Source organism: Danio rerio, chromosome 20 (assembly GCF_049306965.1).
Source record: "Danio rerio strain Tuebingen ecotype United States chromosome 20, GRCz12tu, whole genome shotgun sequence".
NCBI lineage: Eukaryota > Metazoa > Chordata > Actinopteri > Cypriniformes > Danionidae > Danio > Danio rerio.
Genome location: NC_133195.1, coordinates 17054786 through 17060785, shown reverse-complemented (window position 1 = coordinate 17060785; position 6000 = coordinate 17054786).

Below are 6000 nucleotides of genomic sequence, written 5' to 3'. Positions count from 1 at the left end.
TTTTTCAGTCATTGGATATGGGTGACCGCAAGCGAAGTTATGTGTGGAGCTACTTCACTTCCATAAACTCAAACAATGCTGTTTCTGACACATGTAACAAAACAGTGAGGTACTTGGGTAATACCACAAACCTAATCAAACACCTACATATAAATCACAAGACAGAGTATGACAACATCATGACTAGGTGGTCAGAAGAGGAGGAAAGGAGAGGCACAGGTGCTGCTGAGGCAACACAGACATCGCTTGCAGAGTCCTTAGGTGCAGCAGGCAGGCACTATCCAGGTACAGAGAGGGGGGAAATGTGGCTGTATTTTGGCGGCTTGGGTTTTTGTGACAATGATAAAACAAAAGAAAAAGGTTACAAATCTTCAAGGGGACCAGATTAACATGTTACTAAAATAAAAGGTGTGAATGTTTATTGTTATATGTTAAGATGTTCAGGAAGGTGTTTTAAGATATACATGCTCAGATGCTTTCAATACATATGTAAGTTGGCTTTTTTTTTTGTATGATAATTCTTCATCAATAAACAATAAACAAGAATAACCCGTAATACAGTATGTCTCCAATTCAGTATAAAGTCATGCTGTTTAGTACACTACTTGATACTTTAATTTCCCAAACAGTAATTTTTGGAAGAAGTATCGGTATCGTATTACCGATACTTGCCTTTATTTTACTTGGTATCGGATCGGATAGGAAACCAGGGGTATCGCACATCACTAGATTAAACTGATCTCATCAGAAGGGTGGATTTAGTGTCGATTTCATGCCCAAAATGTAATGAAAACTTAAAAAATTAATCAAATAATACTATATTTAGATCATGCAGTATCTTACAAGATATCCTATTTATTCATAAGGTTTTAATTGTATTTGATCATCCGTCAGGCTACAAAGATTAGGTAGGCTTTAACATATTCAGCCTTTCAGTATAGGCCTACAGCAAAGTAGAAAGAGTTTGGCCTCATAAAATAATCCCCCAAACAGCTGTCAAAATTGACCAAAAAACAATCAATTTTATTGTCACTGATATATATATATATATATATATATATATATATATATATATATATATATATATATATATATATATATATATATATCACAATGAAAAATTGTTTTGTTTTTTAGAATATTTAAAAGTAATGCATGCAACGGTTACATAATGATGTAAAATAATCATAGATTTTTTAAAATCAATTTCAACATTTGCAGAAAGAGACTAAAAGGGCAGAAGCACAGCTTCGTCTGGCAGAGGAACAACTGACTCTGAACAAACTGCAGCAAACCAAGGCCAGACTTGAGATCCGCCTCCTAAAGGCTTTGCTCAGACAAGCTGGTCTCTCCACATCAGATGAGGAAGTCTGAAATTATTGTGGAGTTTTTGACATTAAGTCTTTTTAATACAATACATTAATATTTAAAACTTGTCATAAATATGCTCAATGTACATATGGTGGGGTTTTTCTTGTTTTTAGTTTTTTTTAAATGTGTGTGTTTTAATTTCAAATAAAAATAAAGTTATATTGACCCCACACTGGCTATTCTACTTGTTGCTCTTTACATATCTATAGTTCTGCATTGTGATCAATTTTATCCAGATCAATTTTATCCAGATTAAATCTTTTGAAAAACCTTGCCCAGATGTTAACTAGGTAACAGCCTTGTGAATATTGTTAGCACACATTCAACTGCTGCAACCATAGTACTGCAGCAAAGTTCTTAGATTATTACGCTAGAATGAGAGTATAGTTCTTAGCCATATTGACATAGAAAAGAGCGAAATCCTAATGGTCTCTGATTCAATGATTTAGGCTAAGCTAAGCTAAAAGTGCTCCCCACAAACCCAGAGATAGGCTGAATGAATTCAAATATTGTAAAACTCAAAACTCAACTCTATGGGGGTTAAAAAATGAGCCTATTGGCAATGTTATGTTGGGATGCTAATGGTCTAATTCGATTAAATTATTAAAGCTAAGCTAAGCTAAAAATGTGTTCCTCCTGACCTGGAAATCGGCACAATGGATTAAAAAATGGAAAAACTCAACTATAACAATTGACTTAATTTCATGAGATATTTTCTGTAAGTTTAGCTTCAAGTGGGTGAGAAGATCATTCATGTATGCATCTAGTGGAAGTTCTAGCCAGCAGCTAGCTCTCTGCAACTCTCACATGGTCACCCACTAAAGCTAAGCAGGGCTGCGCCCAGTCAGTACCTGGATGGGAGACCACATGAGAAAGCTAGGTTGCTGCTGGAAGTGGTGTTAGTAAGGCCAACAGGGGCTGCCCAACCTGTGGTCTGTCTGGGTCGTAATGCCCCAGTATAGTGATGGGGACTCTGTACTGCTCAGTGAGTGCCGTCTTTTGGATGAGACGTTAAACCGAGGTCCTGACTCTCTGTGGTCTTTAAAAATCCCAGGATGTCCTTCGAAAAGAGTAGGTGTTTAACCCCGGCATCCTGGCCAATTCTGCCCACGGGCCTCTGTCCATCATGGCCTCCTAACCCTCCCCATATCATAATTGGCTTCATCACTCTGTCCTTTCCACCAATCAGCTGGTATGTGGTGTGCGGTCTGGTGCAAAATGGCTGCCGCCACGTTGAGTGCCCAGAAAAGCGCTATATAAATGTAAGTAATTATTATTAATTATTATTTTTAGCTAAAGTCTCAAACTTACTACTATGTATTCTTATTCAAAAACTTGATGTTGGGACTAATTTTGGGCACGTAACTTTAAAAATGTGTAAAACTTGTTAAATCTATTCAAATTATTAGTCCAGACGACAACAATTGAAATGCAACAAAAGATCTCCAGAAAGCCATTGTGCAGCTGGTTTTTGACACCTGACTGTTCGTAGTTACTTTTCTACAGTTGAAGTCAGAATAATTAGCTCCCCTGTGATTTTTTTTTCTTTTTTTAAATATTTCCCAAATGATGTTTAACAGAGCAAAGAAATTTTCACAGTATGTCTAACATTTTTTTCTTCTGGAGAAAGTCTTATTTGGTTTAAAAACATTATAAGGTCTAAATTATTAGCCTCTTTAAGCTATATATTTTTTTCAATAGTCAACAGAACAAACCATCATTATACAATAACTTGCCTAATTACCCTAACCTGCCTAGTTAATCTAATTCACCAAGTTAAACCTTTAAATGTCACTTTAAGCTGTATAGAAGTGTCTTGAAAAATAGTCAAATATTATGTACTGTCATCATGGCAAAGATAAAAGAAATACGTTATTAGAGATGAGTTATTAAAACTATTCTGTTTAGAAATGTGTTGAAAAAAATCTCTCTGTTAAACAGAAATCGGGGGAAAAATAAACAGGGGGGCTGATTATTAATAGGGGCTAATAATTCTGACCAACTGTACAACAACTGAAAGCTCCGTGTTTTTGACAATATTGCAAGTTCACTAAAAGCTGGCTGGAATTATTAATTAATTAAATTAATAGATTAATTAGATTAATAAAACCTAAAATATGTTTTAAAATGAATGCATAATAATATAATTTATTTTAGTATGCTTATTGCAATAAAGTTTATAGGCCTATTTTCTTTTCATTAAGAAGTAATGAATTTATAGGTGTGCATTTTAACTTCTTATGCATCAAATGTGCACTCCAAACCTTTTCTGGATTGAGACATGTTGAATCTTTCATCATTTGCAATGTTTCAAAATTGCATTGTATGGATATTTTTCTGTAAAGCTGCTTCTGACCATGACATGTTCACACCTAAATGGTTAAAAGAGATGTGTTTAAGGTATTATATGCAGCATCTTTAATTAAATCTCTTAGGTAAGGTGAAATCTCCACTTAAGTATCATACTTGAAGAGAATGTGTACTTTATGCGTTAAGCTTGAAGCATCAAAATCTGTACTCAGTATATACACCCTGATAGAATTGGTACTCAGTATCAGCTGTAAAAATCCTGTTCGGAGCATCCTATTGATCAAGTAGGGACTGTTGCAGTATAGGCGACACAGTGACCCAGTAGGTAGTGCTGTCGCATCACAGCAAGAAGGTCGCTGGTTCAAGCCTCGGCTGAGTCAGTTGGCATTTCTGTGTGAAGTTTGCATGTTCTCCCCATGTTGCCCTGGGTTTCCTCTGGGTGGTCCGGTTTCCCCCACAGTCCAAAGACATGTGGTACAGGTGAATTGGGTAAATTGTTCATAGTGTATGTGTGTGAATGAGTTTGTATGGGGGTTTCCCAGTGTGGGTGGAAGGGCATCCGCTGCATAAAACATATGCTGAATAAGTTGGCAGTTCATTCCACTGTGGTGACCCCATATTAATAAAGGGACTAAGCCGAAAAGAAAATGAATGAAAGAAAGAAAGAACGAATGTTGCAGCATATCAATAAATCACTTACATTCCTGTATAAAAAACTTGATTTTAGCATGAAAATTTTGCATGCCTTATATCAACTTTTTTTTTACGATGCAAGATTAAGTTGTGGCATGTGGTGTGGCTTTGCTCCACTTATCCAATATGTAGCCATATGTCTCAAATATTCTGAAGCAGCAATACTGTTTCTTACTATCGTTATAATAAGTGAGAGACTCTTGCTTAAAAAAAAAAAAAAAAAAACAACAACTATATATTATTAATGCACATGAGTTATAACTTATTTATGTATTTTCCTGAAAGAAAACATCATAAATAACTGGAAATCCGGCGGTAATCAAACCCTTGGGAACAACTGTGGTTGGAACCAAAGTTCACGGGACTGTGTTCTCTGGAATCCTCTCAAGTGGTGGACTTCTACATTCTGATTGCTTGCCACTAAAGCCTGTCATAGCTTATTACCATAAAGTTGACTTGATTATAACTGTCCTTGCTGCACACACCAGCAAATACACACCGCACCACTCCTTATTGCTTTTCGTCACCAGTTTCCATTGAAAATAAATGTCTTCCGACTACTTTGACGCTCTCGCCACCTTCGTTGTAAATGCAGTTACAATGAGCTATTAGAATTGCTGTAGTCGTTTACATCAGAGATAGCAAAATCAATCTGGGTCACATCTGGACCATAACCTAACTTAAAGAACTCCTATTATGGGTTTTTGAAAATGATCTGCCATGCAGTGTGTAACACAGCTCTAAGCAAAAAAAAAAAAAAAAAACATCCAGCTGAGGTTTAAATTTAAAAGTGAACTGCGTTTAAAACAATTGATTCTCAAAAAAAAAGTTGACTGAGTCAAATATATGAATCATTTTGCCTGTTCGTATTGATGTCGGCACAGAACAATCCCATTTATTAGGCTGGTGTTTATGAATGTGCTACCGATAGCTCAATCTGTCATATTTCATCTAAACATTCAGGGGTAGCGCTGTCAGCTTTAAATGTCTATAGGAATTAACTGTTTGAAATTTGTTTATTCCGATAGACATTTGAAGCTGACAAGATGTGCTACCCTTGTTTTTTTAGCACATTCTTAAGAAGCAGCACAGATCATCAGAACATGTCCGAACATGTCCAGACATGTCCTGACATTTTATCTCGCCCAACATGTTATGCTGCCAACATTGGTTTCACTTGCACCAAAATGATTTTGAGGTTGAAGTTAGGAATTGGGTAATATGAGTGATTTACAGACCTCATGTCACACCACTCTGCATCAAAATGTATGCTGGTTGCACAATCTACAAAGTAGCATATTTTGTCATTGTGTCATGTGTCAAGAGGGGAAGAGTCGGGTAATACAGAAGTCTGGTAGTTAACTCTGAATCGGGAAATCCATCTTCAGCTGAATGTCAACAAAGCAAAACAAATGGGGGTCAATTTCAACTGCAAGAAGGCGGTGCTACTGCTAATTTCCATTGCAGGAGCTGAGGTGAAACATGTAACATCATACAAATTTCTTGGTGTTAACTTGAACTGTAAGTTTGAGTAGTCCACAAACATGGAGTCACTCTTCAAAAAGAGCCAGAGCCATCTTTATTTTCTTAAAAGACATTAATGTTTTCAAAATAATGCTTCAAAGG